This window comes from Bos mutus, chromosome 5 (genome assembly GCF_027580195.1).
Source record: "Bos mutus isolate GX-2022 chromosome 5, NWIPB_WYAK_1.1, whole genome shotgun sequence".
NCBI classification, from domain to species: Eukaryota; Metazoa; Chordata; class Mammalia; order Artiodactyla; family Bovidae; genus Bos; species Bos mutus.
Window position 1 is genome coordinate 16940241 of NC_091621.1, and position 23176 is coordinate 16963416.

Genomic DNA, 23176 nt, shown 5'->3' on the forward strand with positions numbered 1-23176 from the left:
GCATCAGGGTCTTTTCCAATGAGTCAGTTCTTTGCATCAGGTGGCCAAAGTACTGGTTTCAGCTTTGGCATCAGTCCTTCCAATGAGTATTCAGGACTGAACCATTCCAACCATTCCTTTAGGATGGACTGGTTGGATCTCCTTGCAGTCCAAGGGACTCTCAAGAATCTTCTCCAACACCACAGTTCAAAAGCATCAATTCTTTGGTGCTCAGCCTTCTTTATAGTCCAACTCTCACATCCATACATGACTACTGGAAAAACCATGGCTTTGACTAGACAGACCTTTGTTGGCAAAGTAATGTCTCTGCTTTTTGATATGCTGTCTAGGTTGGTCATAGCTTTCCTTCCAAGGAACAAGCATCTTTTAATTTCATGGCTGCAGTCATCATCTGTAGTGATTTTGGAGCCCCCCAAAATAAAGTCTGTCACTGTTTCCATTGTTTCCCCATCTATTTGCCTAAAGTGATGGGATCAGATGCCATGATCTTCGTTTTCTGAATGTTGAGCCTTAAGCCAACTTTTTCATCCTCCATTTTCACTTTCATCAAGAAGCTCTTTAATTCTTCTTCACTTTCTGCCATAAGGGTGGTGTCATCTGCATATCTGAGGTTATTAATATTTCTCCCAGCAATCTTGATTACAGCTTGTTCTTCATCCAGCCTGGCATTTCACATGATGTACTCTGCATATAAGTTAAATAAGCAGGGTGACAAATTCCCAATTTGGAACCAGTCTGTTGTTCCATGTCCAGTTCTCACTGTTGCTTCTTGACCTTCACACAGATTTCTCAGGAGGCAGGTCAGGTGGTCTAGTATTCACATGTCTTTAAGAATTTTCCAGTTTAGTGATCCACACAACACAGTCAAAGGCTTTGGCATAGTCAATAAAGCAGAAGTAGATGTTTTTCTGGAACTCTCTTGCTTTTCAACAACTCTATTGCTTTTCAACAATCCAGTGGATGTTGGCAAGTTGATCTCTGGTTCCTCTGGCTTTTCTAAATCCAGCTTGAACATCTGGAAGTTCACGGTTCACATACTGTTGAAGCCTGGCTTGGAGAATTTTGAGCATTACTTTGCTAGCGTGTGAGATGAGTGCAAATGTGCGGTAGTTTGAGCATTCTTTGGCATTGCCTTTCTTTGGGATTGGAATGAAAACTGACCTTTTCCAGTCCTGTGGCCACTGCTGAGTTTTCCAAATTTGTTGGCATATTGAGTGTAGCACTTTCACAGCATCATCTTTCAGGATTTGAAATAGCTCAACTGGAATTCCATCACCTCCACTAACTTAGTTTGTAGTGATGCTTTCTAAGGCCCACTTGACTTCACAGTGCACAAACAAAACATCTCTCTGAGTGATTTTGTTTCCTTTCTAGAAGCCAAAAATTGATTGGATTATAGAGAAAAAAAATTTTTTTTTCCTCCCTTTGAGTGAGAAAAAATTTACAGATCGTCTAGCTCATATTCTCTTTCAATGTTCAGTTTTCTCACTTATGCAGCTTTTAGTTTTTAATGAAAAGTAAAATTTTAAAAAAGCAATCCATAAATTATTGTATGTTCTTAAGAATTTAAGCAATACAGAAGTAAGGACATAGAGCAACAGGAAAAAGTACTTTTATTTTTAATATAACTTAATTTTTTAAAAATTTACTTTTAAAATTGAATATAATTGCTTATATGGAATTTAAATTGGAATATAATTGCTTATCCAGTGTCCTGTATGGATGTGAGAGTTGGACTATAAAGAAAGCTGAGCACCGAAGAATTGATGCTTTTCAACTGTGGTGTTGGAGAAGACTCTTGAGAGTCCCTTGGACTGCAAGGAGATCCAACCAGTCCATCCTAAAGGAAATCAGTCCCGACTATTCATTGGAAGGACTGATGCCAAAGCTGAAACTCCAGTACTTTGGCCACCGGATATGAAGGACTGACTCATTTGCAAAGACCCTGATGCTGGGAAAGAGTGAAGGCAGGAGGAGAAGGGGCAGACAGAGGATGAGATGGTTGAATGGCATCACCAACTCAATGGACATGAGTTTGAGTAGGCTCTGGGAGTTGGTGATGGACAGGGAGGCCTGTCATCCTGCAGTCTACGGGGTCACAAAGAGTCAAACATGACTGAGCAATTGAACTGACTGACTGTTAATTGCTTCATTATGTTGTGTTGGTTTCTGCTGTACAACGATGTGAGACAGCTATGAGTGAGTGAAGTCGCTCAGTCATGTCCAACTCTTTTCGACCCTGTGGACTGTAGCCCGCCAGGCTCCTCTGTCCATGGGATTTTCCAGGCAAGAATACTGGAGTGGGTTGCCATTTCCTTCTCCAGGGGATCTTCCCAACCCAGGGATCGAACCTAGGTCTCCTGCATTGCAGGCAGATGCTTTATCCTCTGAGCCACCAGAGACAGCTATAAGTATATGTATATTCTCAGATGGTAAAAAATTTGCCTGCAATGCAGGAGACATGGGTTCGATCTCTAGGTCAGGAAGATCCCTTGAAGAAGAGAATGGCAATCCATTCCAATATTCTTGCCTGGAGAATTCGATGGATAGACCCTGGGGTTGCAGAGAGTTGGACAGGACTGAGTGACTAACACCTACCATTCCCTCTTAAGCCTCCCTCCCATTCCACCCTGACCCCAACCCTCTTGGTCATCACAGAGCACCCAGCTGAGCTCCCTTTGTTATACAGAAGCTTCCCAGGAACCATCTATTTTACCATGGTAGTGTATATATGTCAATGCTACTGATAGCTTACAGTGAATGGTGTCTGATTTGTGATCTCCAAAGAAGATTTAGCTTCGGGACCAGGGACCAGGCTTGATCACTCAAGAGCTTTTGTGTAGCAGAGTTTTATTAAAGTAAGAAAAGGAACAGAGAAAGCTTCTGACATAGACATCAGAAGGGGGATGGACAGTGCCCCCCTCGCTAGACTTTAGCAAGGGAATTATATACTTTTAAAACTGGTTATTACAATAAATCAAAAGAATGTCTCAAGGTTGTAAATATTTTACCAGACCCACTCCCATAATGTACATTTTAAGATAACAGGATTAGTCAGAAGGGTTTCAGGAAGGAGAAACTGTCCTCAAGCAGGATACATTGTTATATAATCCCTAGTAGAGTTTGAACTGAGTTGTTTGTTGTGTAATCATCAGTTCGGGGCTTAAAGAAAAAAATGTTTTATGTGACTAAGACTAAAGAATGTAGAGGAAAAAGATGTTTGTCCTTTCCTCCTCCCTGAGAATTCCAGAGCCCTATCTCCTCAAGAACCCCAGGCCCCCCTCTCCTGGGGATCTGAGCTCCCTGGACTTCTTACCGACCTACCTAGGAATTGACTCTCACTACTTTCTCAATTTGCCCCACTCTCTCCTTCCCATGCTGTGTCTACAAGTCCATTCTCTCTGTCTGCATCTCTGTTCCTGCCCTGCAAATAGGTTGGTTCTTCTAGATTCCATATATATGTTAATACACGATATTTGTTTTTCAGAAGGTTCTCAGGAAGGTTCTTTAAAATGTATCCTTTTCCTAAACCACCTCTTTCTCAGCAGTGATTGCTATGAGAGTTTGATGTGTATTTTTTAGACCCTTTCCTGTGTATTTACATACATATGTATGCACTGTAACTTGAATTTCTTATTTTTTAACATGAGTGAAAATATTACATGTATTGTTTTGCAATTGCCTATTCTTTTTGAATGACCTTAAATTTTTGTCATGTCACTACATATAAATCTACCTTATTCTATCTGAGCTCTGCTCAGTGTTACAAAACGTGTGTGGAAGAAACCACAGTTATACATACTTTGCCAGTAAGCCCTTGATTTTGTCCAGGTAAAGGATGGCATCATCAACTCGATGGACATGGTGTGAGCAAGCTCTGGGAGTTGGTGATGGACAGGGAGGCCTGGCATGCCGCAGTCCATGGGGTCGCAAAGAGTCAGACATGACTGAGCGACTGAACTGAACTGACTGAAAGGGCAAATATCTCTTGTTCTCAGAGAAGATAGGCCTTTTCTCCAGCCAGTCGGTCCCCTTTGCAAGTATGTACTTTCTACCCTTTGTAATAGCTAAAGAGACCGTGTGACACAATCTGGAGTATGAAATGTGAGGGGAAGTTGGCAGAGAGGTGTCCAGGGAATCTCTATTCCTTGAAAAAAGGCAAAAGCATCACGAGGAGGTTTATCTCTGCCCTGGCCATTCTCACATCCTCCACTTCCTGCTTTGAAGTCAGTTGCAATTTATGGAGCTTGAAACTATCTTGAGGCCCCAAGGCCACAGGCATAAGGCTGCAAAGTCACCATGCCAAGCTTATTATTTCATTTTTCTGTCTAACAAGCCACTTTGAAATCACAGTGGATTACAAGTGTAAACTTTTGTTTCCACACTCAGAGGTATGCGAGCGATCTCTGGCTCTGCTGGGTTCATTTCAGACTGGCTGGGTGTGGCTCCAAGTTGGGTGTTAGGTTCAGGTCTGTTTATGTATTTCCTCATTTTCCTTGCATCAGTAGCTCTCTAATGCAGTTCTTTTTATGAAGCAACACAGGAGTGCAAGAAGGTGAGTAGAAACACAAGATACTTATGATCTTGGCTTAGAATTGGCATATACACAGTTACTTCCACTCACATTCAACTGGCTAATCAAGGTTGCAAGGCCAAGTCTAACATCAGCCTGTTATAGCACACTGCAAGGTTACACTGCAGACAAAGAGAGTGAAGAGCTGAGAACATAATCAGTCAGTACTCAAAGATGGAGGAGTTGAGGGATGAAAAGATGCTGGGTCCTTGATGACAAAGTGGAGCAGCTGAGCAAACAGTGGTATGAGTTTTATGCAGAGCTTGTTATATGATTAAAAAAAAAAAAACAGAAAAAAGAGTCCCTATTTATTTAAGGCACAATTTCTGCTGGTAGTTGAAGACACTTCAAAATGATAAAATAAATAAACTATTTGTTACTGATGGACATTTAAGTCATTTCCAATTTTCCATTATTACAATGCTACAATGAGCATTTTATATACAACATGACCTAAATGTATGTGTATTTCTATCAGATGGGTTCTTAGATACAGAATTGCTGAGCAGAAGAGTATTTACATTTAAAATTTGATAGATAACATCAGATTGTCCTCCACAAGATTTTGTCAGTTCATTTTTCACACCATTACTAATCCTGCTGTTATCACATTAAAAAATGCTTTCAGTTTGATGGGTGAAATATAGTTCTGTTTCATTTGCACTGATTAGTGAAATTAAATGTCTTTTCATGTATTTATTGGCCATTTGTATTTCTTATTGTGTTATTTGCACAATACCCTTTGCTCATTTTTCTATTGTGTTTTCATTTTCTCTTAGTAATTGGTAGAAGATTATTCTATTTTGTGCTTTTCATTTTGTCTGTTTTTACACATATGATAGATATTTTCTGTCACTTATTTGTCTTATCATCTTTAAAAATTTTTAAATTAAATATTGCAGATACAAAGCAGTATACATGAAACGTGTTTAATCTCCAAAGAATGACAATAGAATAAATTGCCAGGAATTCATGACCCAGTTTGAAAACTTGTACTTCCTCATTACTCATGAAGTCTTGCATGTGTCCCTTGGGTTCCATCCTCTTTTCTCCACATTCAGAACAATCACAACCCTGAATTTTGAGTTTATCATTCTCTTATTTTTCCATGTGGTTTTGCTACATAAATCTGTGTCTGCAAATAAGATAGTACTTAGCTTACATGTTTCTGACATATAAATATAATCATATTGTAAGTTTTCTTTGACAACTGTTTACACTCAACATGTTTCTAAGGTTCATCCACTTTTTTTTTGCATGTAGCTGTAGCTCATGTCAGCAAAGAATTCCATTACATGAAATATCATAATTTATCCATTCCTCTAGAAAACAGTGGTGCTCTGAACATTGTTAGTTGGTGCCCACGTGCAAGAGCTTCTCAAGTTTATCCAGGAGTGAAGTTGATAGGCCCTGCATTGTGTGAACCTTAAGATAAACTATATAAATGTCAAAGTGATTTTTACCAATTTACCCTCCCTACCAGCAGATATCACTGCTTCTGTTATCCCACATCTTTGCCAACACTTGACAACATTATCTTTAAATTTTTGCAAATCTTGCAGGAGTAAAGTCATAACTTATGGTTCTAAGCCAGAACTTATTGCATTTTCCTAATTACTAAAAAACAACAGATTGGTTCCAAATTGGGAAAGGAGTACGTCAAGGCTGTATATTGTCACCCTGCTTATTTAACTTACATGCAGAGTACATCATGAGAAACGCTGGGCTGGATGAAGCACAAACTGGAATCAAGATTGCCGGGAGAAATATCAATAAGCTCAGATATGCAGATGACACCACCTTTATGGCAGAAAGCAAATAAGAACTAAAGAGCCTCTTGAGGAAAGTGAAAGAGGAGAATGAAAAAGTTGGCTTAAAACTCAACATTCAGAAACCTAAGATCATGGCATCCGGTTCCATCACTTCATGGCAAATAGATGGGGAATCAATGGAAACAGTGAGAGACAGCCGACAGAGGATGAGATGGTTGGATGGCATCACTGACCTGATGGACATGAGTTTGAGTATGCTCTGGGAGTTGGTGATGGACAGGGAGGCCTGTTGTGCTGCAGTCCATGGGGTCTCCAAGAGTTGGACACGACTGAGTGACTGAACTGAACTGAATTGAATTTCTTTTCCTGTGCTTGTTGAACGTTTTTTATCTTCCTCTTCCACAAAACTTCTGTTCATCCTTGCTCATTTTTCTATAAGATTGCTTGTATTTTCCTTATTTATTTGTATTCGTTCCATATATAGTCTAGATCTGAACATTTTGTCATTTTTTCAGGTCCTTACTCTGTGCCTTGCCTTTTCACTCTCTGAATGGTATCTTTTGGTGAACAGAATTTCTTAATTTTAACCTACTTAAACTTACCCATTGTTATTGGTAGGAGTGTGTGTGTGTGTGTGTGTGTGTTTGTGTATATACATATGTGTACTTTACTAAAGAAATCCTTCCCTTCCCTAATATCATAAAGATAATCTTTGAGATTTTCACCCAAACATTTTACGGTTTTGCCTTTTACATTTAACTTTTTAATCCATATAGAATTGAGTTTTGTGGGTATGGTGAGATTTCTCACCCCTTTTTTAATATGGATAACTAGTTGGGGCAGCATAATCATGGCATCTGGTCTCATCACTTCATGGCAAATAGATGGGGAAACAGAGGAAACAGTGGCTGACTTTATTTCTCTGGGCTCCAAAATCACTGCAGATGGTGATTGCAGCCATGAAATTAGAAGACGCTTAACTCCTTGGAAGGAAAGTTATGACGAACATAGATAGCATATTAAAAAGCAGAGACATTACTTTGCCAACAAAGGTCTATCTAGTCAAGGCTACGGTTTTTCCAGTAGTCATGTACGGATGTGAGAGTTGGACTATAAAGAAAGCTGAGCACTGAAGAATTGGTGCTTTTGAACTGTGGTGTTGGAGAAGACTCTTGAGAGTCCCTTGGACTGCAAGGAAATCCAACCAGTCCATCCTAAAGGAGATGAGTCCTGGATGTTCAATGGAAGGACTGATGTTGAAGCTGAAACTCCAATACTTTGGCCACCTGATGCGAAGAACTGACTCATCAGAAAAGACCCTGATGCTGGGAAAGATTGAGGGCAGGAGGAGAAGGGGACGACAGAGGATGAAATGCTTGGATGGCATCACCGACTCGATGGACATGGGTTTGGGTGAACTCCGGGAGTTGGTGATGGACAGGGAGGCCTGGCGTGCTGCGGTTCATGGGGTCGCAAAGAGTCGGACACGACTGAGCGACTGAACTGAACTGAATCCATTGGAAATCCAGCTTTCTCCCACTGCCCTGTGATTCCACATCTCTGCTATTAATATAAATCACATTCCAAACACATGGGGCTGTTTCTGGGTTTCTATCCTGTCCTAGTGGTGTATTTGTCTTTTCCAATGCAAATACCACAATATATTCATTAACATAGCTTCAAGTATCACTTAAAAAACAACTTCTCCCACCTAGTTCTTCCTCAGGCATACTTTAGGCTTTATGGGATGTTTTCTATTCCATATTCTTTTAGAATTAGCTTGTCAAGACTCAGAAGACTCGCTACAGTTTTGACTGTCTTGAATCCGTAAATTAAGTTGAAGAGAATTGACATCTTTTTAATAATGATTCTCTTTATACATTAACACGGCCTCAATTTATTTAGATATTTTTAATGTCTATTAATAAAAGTTTATAATTTTTTCTTATAAAGATCTTTGGTATGTTTATTTTTAGATTCTTCACATTTTTAAAATGCCATAAATTATATCTTTAAAAAAAACTATGCATTTGAACTCTTTTCTGTTGGTTTAGAAGGACAATTGATTTTATATTCAGATCTCATGTTAAGTTCTACTGTTTATTAAAAAAAATCTGGAATTTTTTTCAGAGGTTTCTGTATAGATAATATATCATACACAAGGAGTTTCTTCCTTTCTAGTACTTAAATTCATTTATTTCATTTTCTTGCCTTACTTCACTGACTTAGATCTCCCATTGCATCTCACTTTATCTTCTTTGCTTTTTAATGATTGTTTCATTATTTTCAACTTCTTTGTCTCTCTGTTCCATATTCTTGCTGACTTCTTCAGGATTATAGTCTATTTCATAAATGCTCTTTCAGTGGGTCTAGCCACACAGTAAACTTGTTTACTGAGTTTTAAATTTTAATTATGAGATTTTTAATTTCTAAGGATTCTATTAAAAATTTTTCTAAAGTCTTTCTCTGAATGCAGAACGTTTCTTTATTACAGCAAGATATAAAACAAATAAACATTAAGTGTTCATAACCACACTAGCCATTATTATGACTGATGGTATTATTCAGCTTGCTCAAATTTGGGGGAATAGCTATATGCCACTCTTGAAATTCACTGACCATGTGGTGATGTTGAAGGGCACACTGAGGCCCTGTCTCCCGACCTCTGGTACAGCCAGCAGGTCAGCTCACGGTTCCCACATAGAAAGGCAAAGGGTATGGCACAGAGGCAGGGTCAAGAGGTGGGTTACGAGAGGAAGATCTTTTAGATTCCAAGCGGACAGGATGATTCTTCTGTTTTCAGGGCTGGTTTTGATTGTGTCAATCACCTTCAAAATTGATTATTCCTTGATCTGAATAATCTGAATCCACATCTTTGTATGTGAAAGTGAAGTCGCTCAGTTGTGTCTGACTCTTTGAGACCCCATGGACTGTAGCCTACCAGGCTCCTCCGTCTATGGGATTTTCCAGGCAAGAATACTGGAGTGGGTTGCTATTTCCTTCTCCAGGAGATCTTCCCAACCCAGGGATTGAACCCGAGTCTCCTGCATTGTAGGCAGATGCTTTACCGCCTGAGCCACCAGGGAAGTCCTTTGTATATGGAGCCCCCAAAGCCTCCACTGAAATCTGTAAACTGGCCTTCACCCGCTTCTTTTCTGGTGAAGAGTTCCAGGCTGTCCAAGAAATCTCAGGACCCATGGGAATCCTAGATTTTCACCCTGCTTGGAAGGCATCTCCTTAATGTTTGTGGATCCCTTGATTGATAAACCACAACGCCTTGCAAACACCCTTTCAGAAAACACGTTTGAGTGTCAGCAGGGGAAATTCACCTCTCAGTCTGTAGCACACTTGTGTTAGGAATACTGACAATGAGCCGGTGAGGGTGCAGTCATTCTTTGGAAGTCACAACGAAGGACATGATAAATCTATCAGTTCAGTTCAGTTCATTTCAGTCACTCAGTCGTGTCCGAATCTTTGTGACCCCACTGACCGCAGCACACCAGGCCTCCCTGTCCATCACTGACTCCCAGAGTTCACCCAAACTCACGTCCATTGAGTCAGTGATGCCATCCAACCATCTCATCCTCTGTCAGCCCCTTCTCCTCCTGCCTTCAATCTTTCCCAGCATCAGGGTCTTTTCCAATGAGTCAGTTCTTTGCATCAGGTGGCCAAAGTACTGGAGTTTCAGCTTCAGCATCAGTCCTTCCAATGAATATTCAGGACTGATCTCCTTTAGGATGGACTGGTTTGATCTCCTTGCAGTCCAAGGGACTCTAAAGAGTCTTCTCTAACACCATAGTTCAAAAGCATCAATTCTTTGGTGCTCAGCTTTTTTTATAGTCCAATTCTCACATCCATACATGACTACTGGGAAAACTAAAGCTTTGATTAGACGGACATTTGTTGGCAAAGTAATGTGTCTTCTTTTTAATATGCTATCTAGGTTGGTGATAACTTTTCTTCCAAGGAGCAAATGTCTTTTAATTTCATGGCTGCAGTCACCATATGCAGTGATTTTTGGAGCCCCTCAAAATAAAGTCTCTCACTGTTTCCATTGTTTTCCCATCTATTTGCCAAAGCAAAACCAACACTCAGTTGTGGTTGTGACTGGTGACAGAAGTGAAGTCCGATGCTATAAACGGCAATATTGCATAGGAACCTCTGAAATGTTAGGTACATGAATCAAGGCAAATTGGAAGTGGTCAAACAGGAGATGGCAAGAATGAACATCGACATTTTAGGAATCAGTGAAATAAAATGGACTGGAATGGGTGAATTTAACTCAGATGACCTTTATATCTACTACTGTAGGCAAAAATCCCTTAGAAGAAATGGAGTGTCCATCATAGTGAACAAAAGAGTTCAAAATGCAGTGCTTAGATGCAATCTCAAAAATTACAGAATGATCTCTGTTCGTTTCCAAAGCAAACCATTCAATATCACAGTAATCTAAGTCTATATCCCAACCAGTAATGCTGAAGAAGCTGAAGTTGAACGTTTCTATGAAGACCTACAAGACCTTCTAGAACTAACACCCAAAAAAGATGTCCTTTTCATTATAGGGGACTGGAATGCAAAAGCAGGAAGTCAAAAATACGTGGAGTAACAGGCAAATTTGGCCTTGGAGTACAAAATGAAGCAGGGCAAAGGCTAGTAGAGTTCTGCCAAGAGAACACACTGGTCATAGCAAACACCCTCTTCCAACAGCACAAGAGAAGACTCTACACATGGACATCATCAGATGGTCAACACTGAAATCAGATTGATTATGTTCTTTGCAGCCAAAGATGGAGAAGCTCTATACAGTCAGCAAAAACACGGCCGGGAGCTGACTGTGGCTCAGATCATGAACTCCTTATTGCCAAATTCAGACTTAAATTGAAGAAAGTAGGGAAAACTACTAGATCATCCAGGTATCCAATCAGGTATCTATCTCTGATACTTAAGCTCCCCGTAGAGCAGCAGCCACTGCAGACTGGGGGCCTGAGGGATGGCTGACTGCAGGCAAGGTGGCCCTGCCCCTTCCTGTCCCTCTTTTCCTGCCATAGCTCCAGAGATTCTGCTTCTTCCTGTGAGTACTGAAGTCTTTTTCTTCTTAGTCATAGTTTCAACCCTCCCTTTTAAATTTTTAAACAAAAGTAAACATACTTGTAGGTTTCTTCCTATATTTGAAGTTTACAAGTTAGTTTATGTCGTCTGCTGTTTCTGCTGCCTTTCACAGTGAGTTAAATGCTTCCCTGGTTTGGGATTTGTGACTCTGATTTCCTATTTTTATCCGTGAGAATTTTTCATGCCTACATTGAGGGTGGGTTCTTTTAGGGTTTTCATTCGTTTCTGCTAGATGTCCGGGGCATTACCAATGTGAGATCACTTTATTCTGAAGTATCTGTTTAAGTTTTCTCACTCCAAGGTATTATTTGTTTGGGCTACAAGCTTTAGAAAGAATCAGCTTGTGTTAAGAATTCTCAAGGGAGATTCACGCCCTCCACGCCTACCCCCAAACTAGTGACAGCATTTAGGGCAGGCAGGCAATTTTATTTGCTGCCTCCTTGAACTGGGGCTGGCTGATTTCTACTTCACTCTGATATTGTGAGTGTGGCCTTTTGTGATTCAGGGGGAAATCTCTTATAGAGCCTCCCACTTTAGACTGACCCTTATGATCTTTAAGGTCAGAAAATGAAGTTCAAGGACTCTGGGGTTTGGCAAATGCCATCAGAGTAACTGTCAATTTTGGGGCTCTGCTTCTCTGTGTTTCCCATTTCTCTTTATTTTTGGGTTTTGAGGACTCTTTGTTTTCTTGACAAGCCCATACTTGCATTAAAAAAAAAAGATGTTTTCAATATTCCATCCAGAGTTTTTAATTGCTATGGAACAGCATTCTTGGCAGAGGCAAGCTGGGGTGCTTCTCCTTACTTAGGTTAGCCTTAGGAGACAAGAATTCCTTCCTTCTGGCCCTGGCCCTGAGTTGTTTTCCTTGACAACTTGACAAATCTCAGTGTAACATCTGCATCTCCTCTGTGAACATGCATATGATCTCCTCTGATAATGAACTTTTTTCAATGACTTTTAAGTATTTTTAAAATTTTGCCATATGCCTCAGTGAAATTGACCTTACTTGGAACTACAGCAAAATGTGTAAATGGTTTCTCTTTGGGCTACTTTAAATATACTGTCTTAAATGGAAATTTCCCAGTGAAACTTGTTTATGAACAGAAATCAGTGTTGAGAAATGATGGCATATGAAATAAAATCTGGAGGAAATGTCTTGCTTATTTCTACTATGAAGAGCAGTACCCTTGATTATAATATAGATTTACCTCTATCTACTTATCTTTTTGCATAGGATGAATATACTCATCATTGTAGAAAGAGATATTCCCCACTTGTTTCAATCCTTGACCTAACCGTTCTGGCAACTGTCTGCCTTCCTGGTTGGACTGGACAGGGACTGAGAAGAATAAGAGAGTTTGAAGGGCTTTCAAGTGTCTTGAAAGATCTTAGGAATAATGATGTCATGTGGGAGGACTGAACTCAGTTCTCAGTTCCAGTGCTGGGGAATGATGATGACACGTGGTTACCCTAGGCCTGAATGTGATGAACAGGGATGCAGCAGCTTCGATCTATCTCAGTAGACATTTCAGAAAGTTTCTTTCCTTTTTTTTTCAGATTTAAAAGCCAAAACGATACAAATTGGGGAAATTTTCTCCCTCAAGAACAGATCAAGCCTATTGTAAATGGTGGATTATATTCAAGCAATTTGTTTAATATTGTCATTATTTATACAACAGTTGTGACTTGCAAGATCTTCCATCTTCATTGCTGCATGTGGGATCTTTTAGTTGCAGAAAGCAGGATCTAGTTTCCTGACCAGGGATTGAACTCAGTCCCCTGGCATTGGGAGCTTGGAGTCTTTAGCCATTAGACTAGCAGAGAAGTCCTGGCTCCTATTAATTCTCAATGTAAATTATTGATATTGCTTCAGGTTGTGTATGTGAATGCATATATAACAAGTCTGCTACCTAGGAACCTTCAAGTTGCAAACTTTCAAAGGTGGGAAATGGGCATCTGGTTTCAGCAAGGAACCAGAAGCTATGCCATCAATGTCAGGGATGAGTGAAATTGAAGCTTGCCTTCCATCTGCTACTGCTGATGATCCTTTGGCTCTACCATCTCCCACCTCCTCTCCCTCCTCTAGTCAGTAACTCTTCTTGTCTGTTCACTTGATGCCAACTCCTGTACTACTGTTGTACCATATTATTATACTTTTCAAGGTATTGTACTGAAAGATTAAGCCTATTTTATTTTTTTGTGTTTTTTTAAATGTATTATTTGTGTGAAAAGTATTATGAACCTATTACAGTACAGTACTATGTACCCAGTTGTGTCAGTTGGCTACCTAGGCTTCCTTTGTTGGACTTGTTAGTCAACTGAACAAATGGAACGTGGTATCAGAATGGAATGCATTAGTATGGAGGGGACTTTCTGTATTAGATATGTATGTGTGTGTGTAGCTTTGGGATGGTATCCATTCCGCCCTCCTATATTTCTCTCTTAATCTCTATTACAACCAGCAAGACAGATCACGCAGAACCAGTTTCTGTTAGTCTTTGTCTGATTCATTCATTTCATTCGAAAAATATTTGAGTGTCTCCCTTGAGCCCAGTGCTGTGCCATTCAGATTTACTTAGGTCAATAAGTATTGTACAATCTATATTTGCTAGATACTGCTGGATGAATAACATACCCTCCTTGGACTCAAGAAAATCAGTTTTGTTAGATAGAAAAATTTAAATTTTGGGAAAAATCATTTGGCAGTTTTGTATTGACACAAAAATATAGGTTCTCTAACTTGCTGCTTGTGAAAACCTCATCGTGTGTAACTAGGAATTCTCTTTAATCCAAATGAACTAGGAAAATGTTACTTGTTCGCATTCTCTTTATTTTACCTCTTTCTGAGACACTGTAAGGTATAATGTTTCCTTTCCTTTTAGTATTTAGCAAATAAGATGTATGATTGTATAATTTCCAGTATCCATAAATGACCCATGTCAAAAACAAAGGAATTTTATCTTGTGTCTAACAGTGGGGAATGTTGCAGGCGGTGATATTTTCCAAGATCCTATAAGGATTTGACAGGAAACCAAGGAACAACGCCCAGGTATTGATTGGACACCAAACAAAGCTAGTGGAGGTGGTGGTATTCCATCTGAGTTATTTAAAATCCTAAAAGATGATGGTGTTAAAGTGCTGCACTCAATATGCCAGCAAATTTGGAAAACTCAGCAACGGCCACAAGACTGGAAAGGGTCAGTTTTCATTCTAATCCCAAAGAAAGGCAATGCCAAAAAATATTTAAACTATATAATTGCACTCATTTAACATGCTAGCAAGACAGTGCTCAGAATTCTTCAAGCTAGGCTTCAGCAGTATGTGAACCGAGAACTTGTAGATGTACAAGTTGGATTTAGAAAAGGCAGAGGAACCAGAGGCCAAATTGCCAACATCCTCTGGATCATAGAAAAAGCAAGGAAATTCCATAAAATCATCTATTTCTGGTTCATTGACTATGCTAAAGCCTTTGACTCTGTGGATCGCAACAAACTGTGGAAATTTCTTTTCTTTTTTTTTGAAAATTCTTAAAGAGATGGGACTACCACCTTACCTGCCTCCTGAGAAATCTGTATGCAGGTCAAGTGCAATAGTCAGAACCAGACATGGAACAATGGACTAGTTCCAAATTGGGAAAGGAGTACATCAAGGCTGTATATTGTCACCTTGCTTATTTAACTTATATGCAGAGTACATCATGTGAAATGCCAGGTTGGATGACTCACAAACTAGAATCAAGATTACCAGGAGAAATATCAACAACCTCACATATGCAGATGATACCACTCTAATGGCAGAAAGCAAAGAGGAACTAAAGAGTCTCTTGATGAGGGTGAAAGAGGAGAGTGAAAAAGCTGGCTTAAAACTCAACATTCAAAAAATGAAGATCATGACATCCAGTCCCATCATTTCATGGCGAGCAGAAGGGAAAAAAGTGGAAACAGTGGCAGATTTTATTTTTTTGGCTCCAGTGCTGAAGCTCCAATACGCTGGCCACCTGAAGTGAGGAGCCGACTCACTGGAAGAGATCCTGATGCTGGGAAAGATTGAGGGCAGGAGGAGAAGGGGGTAACAGGATGAAATGGTTGGATGGCATCACTTACTCAATAGACATGAGTTTGAGCAAACTCTGGGAGATAGTGAAGAACAGGGAAGCCTGGCATGCTGCAGTCTGTGGGGTCGCAGAGAGTCAGACATGACTTAGTGACTGAACAACAGCAATGGGCTGGATAACTTGGATTTGCTTTCAACATAGAAAATTACCATCAATAAAAAATAAGTGGGGAAAAGTAAACTATAAGAAGTTTGTTTTTCTTTTTTTAGGACTGCAGTGTTCTTATTTTCAAAGATGCTTAGAAATGTGAATGAGGCAACATGATACTGCTTGCAAGAGATTTTAAGTTAACCTGCTGGAATGATTGAGATAGAACTATGAGTAGTTTATCACTTGTTTGTGTAAAAAACAGGCTGCTTTCAGATAATAATAGTAGTAGTAATAATAAGTTGTACCACCGAGTGTTTAGTGTGCGCCAGGAATTTTTCTAAGTATGTTGTTAGCTCTAATCTTCATGACAATCTACTATGAAGTGTGTATTCTTATAATCTACATTTTGCAGATAAGAAAATGGAGGCACAGTAAGGTTCAGTAATTTGTCCAGATCACAACAGTGGTGAGACAAGATTCAAACCCAGAGGATTGACTCTGAAGTCCATGGTTCTAGGCTTTACTATCCCCAGTTTGACTTTTTTTTTTCTTTTTGTGAGAGGCCTTTAGAAAACAATTAAAAAAAAAATTTGGCTGCACTGGGGCTTGGTTGCGACATGCAGCATCTTTGATCTTTGTTGCGGCACTCATTCTCTTAGTTGTGGCATGTGGGATCTAGTTTCCTGACTAGGGATCAGATCTGGGTTCCCAATGTTGGGAGCTCAGAGTCTTAGCCCCTGGACACCACGCAAGTCCTAGTTTGCCTTTTAATGACAACAGCATGAACATTTGCACTGTCCATCTCGTTCTCCATAGTATTTTTAATCTATTAATTAACTTAGAAAATCTTATTTTTTTCTAAAAGATTTTGAAAGTGCAACCTAAGACATTGCTCAATATATTAAAAGTTAAGATGAGTGGAGTCCAAATTTACAGATTGCAAGATGGGATATTTTTATTGGTGGTGGTTTACATTTTGAAATAGTTATACTGTATGCTGTTCTCAGTGGCTCAGTCGTGTCTGACTCTTTGTGACAGCCTATAGCCCTCCAGGCTTCTCTGTTCATGGGATTTCCCAGGCAAGAATACTGGGGTGGATTGCCATTTCCTCCTCCAGGGGATCTTCCCAACCCAGGGATCGAACCCTTGTCTCTTGTGCCTCCTGCATTGGCAGGCAGATTCTTTACCACTGAGCCACCTGGGAAGCCCAGTTATACTGTATGCATATATCTAAAAAAGTATTATTAAAAAAGTAGAGAGAGAGAGAAAACCTCACATGCACATAAAACTCCACAGTGATGAAATGGACAATTCACAAGAATGCCTACTCTTCTAAGGGAATGGACTATTTTCTTGTAGTCTTTGAATGTTCACACTGATATTTAAAGCAATGTATCCTCATTAACCCCTTCCATTGAATGGTGGTCTACAATTATGCTTCTGTTGTGCTTCTGTCCTCCCTTGGGAAGCAAAAGATGACAGATTCAGCATAAAGCTGGACGTCACTGTATAAGTAAGTAGCCTGACTGCTGTGCACTTCAGGATAACTTTCATGATACACAGAGGTAACACAATGGAAATCACAGTTTAGAAATCCAATTTATCTTGCTGTGAATAGAATTGCCTTCAATCCTGATGACAATTAGTTTTGTTCCATAACACTGTGATAGGAATGTGACATTGAAAAACTACTTGCTATCTATGAAAGCTTTCGTCTACCATGAGTTCATGCCACAGAGGGAAAAATGTTAATTCTACTTAAGTGAGAAAACATAAAAGGGTTTTTCACAAAGAGCGGCCACAAGGTCAGAGTATGACTGCTGAGGTAATGAAGAGAAGGCATCCCTGCAACTTTTAGTTGCTTATACATTCTATTAAAGTTGCAAAATTCTGCTGATTCTTTTTTCTCAAAACCACTGGGGTTGCAGCTCAGTCACATTATGGATTAAGAGGGGAGTGATGCCAGCCTTTAATGTTTCCTGGTACTGCACAGAGCCTGCCGCGGATGCTCTTGGCTGGCCTTGGCTTTCCTCTTTGGTTCCAGCATCCTTTTCCTTTTCATCCGACTTGGCTGGTAAGTCTGTTCAGTACTTACGATACTGTTTTGAAAAACCCCAAATTGCACCTTTACATTTACTGTGAGAATAAAAAGCCCCCTGGTACAGCATACTCTGGGAAAAAAAAAAAAAGCCTGAAATATGGTTAACATTTTCCCACCCATTTGTCGGAAAGCACACATCAAAAGAAAATCTGTAGTTTGATAAGATTGGAATCAGACATCTTGCAGCTCAACGGTGTGTGTGTTTATTGATCACTGCAGGAGTGAAGAGAGACCTGGAGCAAGGCAGACTTGAGTGGGAATCCAAGCGCCACCATTTACCAGCCTATTTGGGCAAATATTTCTGAATGAGAATTTCTTCATTGGTAAATGGGGAATAATAGCTATCTCCTGTGGTTACTGTGGAGTTAAACGTTTTGTACCTAAAAGTGAAAGTGAAAGTCATCCAGTCATGTCTGACTCTTTGTGACCCCATGGACAATACAGTCCATGGAATTCTCTAGGCCAGAATACTAGAGTGGGTAGCCTTTCCTTTCTCCAGGGGATCTTCCAAATCCAGGGACTGAACCCAGGTCTCCTGTATTGCAGGTGGATTCTTCAGCAGCTGAGTCACAAGGGAAGCCCAAGAATACTGAAGCCTATCCTTTCTCCAGTGGATCTTCCTTACCCAGGAATCCAACCGGAGTCTCCTGCATTGTACCTAGGGTGCTAGTATATCCTAAGTGTTAATTGCTGGCTATTATGAGGCTATGTGACTTAGTTCCCACCTTAAGAAGATTGTTCCGGAAGGAGAGAGAAAGCATGTATGTAAATGCTTTAAAGCAGAGGGATAAAGGCTGTGAAGGAGCCTCAAAATGTTTTGATACTGGTGTTGTGGAGAGATCCTAGTGGCTGGGATAGGCACCAACCTCTTAACTTGTTGCCCTAAACTCTCTTGCTCTTTCCAGTCTACTCTTCATAAAATAGTCAATGTTTCCTTTCTTAAATGCAAATAGGATCACACTTGAAATCCTCCCATGGTTTCACATTCACTTTGGTAGAAAGTATTCAGTATATGAACTCCTGCTTAATTCTCCAACTTCATTTCTTCCCTTTACCTTTCTCATTTCCAAACATATATTTCATGTGCTTGTTTTTTTGTTCAGTTGCTTAGTTGTGTCCGACTCTTTGTGACCCCATGAATTTGTAGCACGCCAGGCTTCTCTGTCCTTCACCATTTCCTGGAACTTGCTCAAACTCATGTCCATTGAGTCAGTGATGCCATCCAACCATCTCATTCTCTGTCATCCCCTTCTCCTCCTGCCTTCAATCTTTCCCAGCATCAGGGTCTTTTCTGATGCATCAGGTGGCCAAAGTATCGGAGCCTCAGTTTCAGCATCAGTCCTTCCAATGAATATTCAGGATTGATTTCCTTTAGAATTGACTGGTTGGATCTCCTTTAGGTCCAAGGGACTCTCAAGAGTTCTCCAACACCACAGTTCAAAAGCATCAATTCTCTGGCACTCAGCCTTCTTTTTGGTCCAAATCTCACATCCATACATAACTAGTGGAAAAACTATAGTTTTGACTAATGGACCTTGTCAGCAAGGTAATGTCTCTGCTTTTTAATATGCTGTCTAGGTTGATCATAGCTTTTCTTCCAAGTAGCAAGTGTCTTTTAATTTCATGGCTGCAGTCATCATCTGTAGTGATTTTGGCGCCCCCCAAAATAAAGTCTGTCACTGTTTCCATTGTTTCCCCATCTATTTGCCATGAAGTGGTGAGACTGGATGCCATGATCTTAGTTTTCTGAATGTTGAGCTTTAGGCCAGCTTTTCACTCTCCTCTTTAACTTTCATCAAGAGGCTCTTTAGTTCTTCTTCACTTTCTGCCCTAAGGGTGGTGTAATCTGCATATCTGAGGTTATTGATATTTCTCCCAGCAATCTTGATTCCAGCTTGTACTTCATCCAGCCCAGCATTTCTCATGATGTACTCTGCATATAAGTTAAATAAGTAGCGTGACAATATACAACCTTGACATACTCCTTTTCTTATTTGGAACCAGTCTGTTGTTCCATGTCCAGTTTAACAGTTGCTTCTTGACCTGCATACAGATTTCTCAGGAGGCATGAAAGGGGGTCTGGTAGTCCCATCTCTTTCAGAATTTTCCACAGTTTGTTGTGACCCACACAGTCAAAGGCTTTGGCATAGTCAATAAAGAAGAAATAGATGTTTTTCTGGAACTCTCTTGCTTTTTCCATGATCCAATGGATGTTGGCAATTTGGTCTCTGGTTCCTCTGCCTTTTCTAAATCCAGCTTGAACATCTGGAAGCTCATGGTTCACATACTGCTGAAGCCTGGCTTGGAGAATTTTGAGCATTACCCTACTAGCATGTGAGATGAGTGCAATTGTGCAGTACTTTGGCATCGCCTTTCTTAGGGATTGGAAAGAAAACTGACTTTTCCAGTCCTATGACCACTGCTGAGTTTTCCAAATTTGCTGGCATATTGAGTGAAGCACTTTCACAGCATCATCTTTTAGGATTTGAAATAGCTCAACTGGAATTCCATCACCTCCACTAGCTTTGTTTGTAGTGATGCTTCAAGGCCCACTTGACTTCACATTCCAGGATGTCTGGCTCTAGGTCAATGATCACACCATCGTGATAATCTGGGTCATAAAACTCTTGTTTGTATAGTTCTTCTTGTGTATTCTTGCCATCTCTTCTTAATATCTTCTGCTACTGTTAGTTCCATACCATTTCTGTCCTTTATTGAGCCTGTCTGCATGAAATGTTCTTTTGGTATCTCTAATTTTCTTGAAGAGATCTCTAGTCTTTCCCTTTCTGTTGTTTTCCTCTTTCTTTGCATTGATCACTGAGGAAGGCTTTCTAATTTCTCCTTGCTGTTCTTTGGAACTCTGCATTCAGATGGGTATATCTTTCCTTTTCTCCTTTGCTTTTTGCTTCTCTTCTTTTCTCAGCTATTTATAAGGCCTCCCCAGACAACCATTTTTCCTTTTTGCATTTCTTTTTCTTGGGGATGGTCTCAATTCCTGTTTCCTGTACAATGTGACGAACCTCCATCCATAGTTCTTCAGGCACTCTGTCAGATCTAGTCCCTTAAATTTATTTCTCACTTCCACTGTATAATCATAAGGGATTTGATTTAGGTCATACATGAATGGTCTAGTGGTTTTCCCTACTTTCTTCAATTTCAGTCTGAATTTGGCAATAAGGAGTTCATGATCTGAGCCACAGTCAGCTCCTGGTCTTGTTTTTGCTAACTGTATAGAGCTTCTCCATCTTTGGCTGCAAAAAATATAATCAACCTGATTTTGGTGTTGACCATCTGGTGATGTCCATGTGTAGAGTCTTCTCTTGTGTTGTTGGAATAAGGTGTTTGCTATGACGGGTGCATTCTCTTGGCAAAACTTTATTAGCCTTTGCCCTGCTTCATTCTGTACTCCAAGGCCAAATTGCCTATTACTCCAGGTATTTCTTGACTTCCTACTTTTGCATTCCAGTTCCCTATAAGGAAAAGGACATCTTTTTTGGGGTGTTAATTCTAGAAGGTCTTGTAGGTCTTCATAGAACCATTCAACTTCAGCTTCTTCATCATTACTGGTTGGGGCATAGTCTTGGATTACTGTGATATTGAATGGTTTACCTTGGAAATGAACAGAGATAATTTTGTCCTTTTTAAGATTGCATCCAAGTACTACATTTTAGACTCTTTTGTGTACTATGATGGCTACTCCATTTTTTCTAACCGATTTATGTCCACAATAATAGATACAATTGTCATCCGAGTTAAATTCACCCATTCCAGCCCATTTTAGTTTGCTGATTCCTAAAATGTCGATGTTCACTCTTGCCATCTCCTGTTTGATCACTTCCAGTTTGCCTTGATTCATGGACCTAACATTCCAGGTTCCTATGCAATATTGTTCTTTACAGCATCGGAGCTTGCTTCTATCACCAGTCACATCCACAACTGATTGTTGTTCTTACTTTGGATCCATCTCTTTATTCTTTCTGGAGTTATTTCCCCACTGATCTCCAGTCACATATTGGGCACCTACTGACCTGAGGAGTTCATCTTTCAGTGTCCTATCTTTTTGCCTTTTCATACTGTTCATGGGGTCCTCAAGGCAAGAATACTGAAGTGGTTTGCCATTCCCTTTTCCAGTGGACCACATTTTGTTAGAACTCTCCAACAAGACCCATACATCTTGGGTGGCCCTACATGGCATGGCTCATAGTTTCATTGAGTTAGACAAGGCTGTGGTCCATGTGATTAGTTCTTAGGATATATTTCATTAAAAAAGTGACCAAATACTGTGTTTGAAAACCTTTTTAATTATTTATTTTCTTTGTGTGGTAAATTATCTTTTGTAATGACTTATACACCACTACTAATGAGTCTTCATTATTCTTGAATTCTAATAGACTTAGTTCCTGGCGGGAGGGGCACTGGAGATTAGAGTTACATTCTAAATCAGTTAGAGCAACAGAAAAGCAGAGAAAAATCTGTTATGTAAATATGTAGTCACACAACAGATTCAATCTTACTGAGCCTTGTTAGGGAGTGGAGAACAGCAGATGTAGAATTTTCCTGCAAACGTGAATTATTTGACTTCCTGGTTAATATCAGACTCTGCAGCTTTCTTTTTTTTATTAGAAATTTATTTATTTTAATTGGAGGCTAATTACTTTACAATATTGTGTTGGTTTTGCCATACATCAACATGAACCTGCCATGGGTATACACATGCTCCTCATCCTGAACCCCCCTCCCACCTCCCTCCCCATACCATCCCTCTGGGTCATCCCAGTGCACCAGCCCCGAGCATCCTGTATCATGCATTGAACCTGGACTGGTGATTCATTTCACATATATTAAACATGTTTCAATGCTATTCTCCCAAATCATCCTACCTTCGCCCTCTCCCACAGAGTCCAAAAGTGCAGCTTTCTTAATAACATAGCAAATTATGGATAATACCAGGTTTCCTTTCACCCACTTGGTTTCCAGTTTATGTTGGTGTAAGCATGTACTGGATAAAAGGTTGGGAATGCAGTCAGGTTAGAAGCAAAGTAGGCAGTTGTCAGTTCACTAGTGTTGAAAGTGGGGATGAAGAAGATGCTTGCTGATCTTGCTGCTTCAGTGACGTACCCTTTGAGTACAGCTGGAGTAGGAAGAGTGAGAGAGAAGACAGGCTAATTTTAGGGAAAAAGAGATGGAAAGAAAGGAAGGAAGGGTAGGAAGATAAAACTTACAATAGTTCTTTCCCACTGTACCAGGCACTGGCTAGACAAGTTAAGGAAATGGCAGTATGCTTGCCTGGAGAATCCCATGGACAGAGGAGCCTGGCAGGCTACAGTTCATAGGGTTGCAGAGAGTCAGACACAACTGAGCAACTAACACACTTTCAGAACTCAAATCACTTTAACACTATCTCTTTAAAATGTGCT

At 40.0% G+C, this 23176-nt stretch overlaps 1 pseudogene; it reads right to left on the reverse strand.

Moving 5' to 3' along the window:
* Positions 1–8936: 8936 nt before the first annotated feature.
* LOC102280564 (thymidylate synthase-like) overlaps positions 8937–23176 on the reverse strand; it is a 44229-nt pseudogene continuing 29989 nt past the window's right edge.